This window comes from Ochotona princeps, chromosome 25, assembly GCF_030435755.1.
Source record: "Ochotona princeps isolate mOchPri1 chromosome 25, mOchPri1.hap1, whole genome shotgun sequence".
NCBI classification, from domain to species: Eukaryota; Metazoa; Chordata; class Mammalia; order Lagomorpha; family Ochotonidae; genus Ochotona; species Ochotona princeps.
In genome coordinates, this window is record NC_080856.1 from 5,846,842 (window position 1) to 5,847,700 (window position 859).

Sequence of the window (859 nt, forward strand, 5' to 3'; positions counted from 1 at the left end):
TATGGTGAAAACGCTGCTTGGGGCATTCAAATACCGACGTGGCCTGTCTGAGTCCGCAGCAGAGGGGCAGTGTGGCTCTGTGTCTTCTTCATCCCGTCTCACTTTCAGGAGGAAAAAATAAATGAATAAAAGCTAAACACTGACTAAGCAAGGATGAGTTTGGAGATAGTGAATTTATTTATATCACCAGTGTATTGAACACCAACAAGACAAAAGAAGTCAAAGGACTGTAATAGATAAGAAATACTTTGTAGCCACAGTAATAGATGTTTTACATTTCTTTTTTTGTTTTTTTGAAACTTTTAGAGTTGCATTCCAAGTTTTTCAGTTTGGTTTATCCAGAGAATACACTAATCCTGATTAGGACGATTTTTTTTTTTCAGGTCAGAATCTGGGTTTCATTTCTCCATATTGAAGTGGTGGGAGTTGAGCTGAGGGCCCCTGTGGCTCTGGGGCCCGAATCCCACCCACGCGTGCCCAAAGTCAGGTCAATTTCCAACAGATGCTGTGATTAGAGCAGTTTTTAATTAAAATGTTAAGTGTACAGCTCTCAACCTCTCATTTAAAAAGCTCATTACTATTCTATGAAATCTCTTGTGTGCAATGAAAGATTTTTCTATAAGTTTATTAACTTTCCCTAAAATTAACCCTAACTTAAAAAAAAATGTAAGTGCAAATCTTTCCCTTTGGTTGTTCTGATAAGAAAGCCATTATGAGGAAAAAAACACGTAATTTCACAGGCTTGGTAGGAAACCTGTCCTTGCAACCACATTTGATCAAGCAGAACTTAATAATTCAACAATGACTTTTTTAAAGATTTATTTGCTTTTATTAGAAAGTGAGAAATACAGAGAGGAGA

The 859-nt window shown here is 36.8% G+C and overlaps 1 non-coding gene across 1 annotated transcript; it reads right to left on the minus strand.

Annotated features, from left to right (window-relative positions):
• Positions 1 to 379: 379 nt before the first annotated feature.
• LOC118760271 (small nucleolar RNA ACA64) lies at positions 380 to 503 on the minus strand. Its single transcript, XR_004996685.2, has one exon. It is a non-coding gene; the product is annotated as a small nucleolar RNA ACA64 (small nucleolar RNA).
• Between the last annotated feature and the right edge of the window lie 356 nt (positions 504 to 859).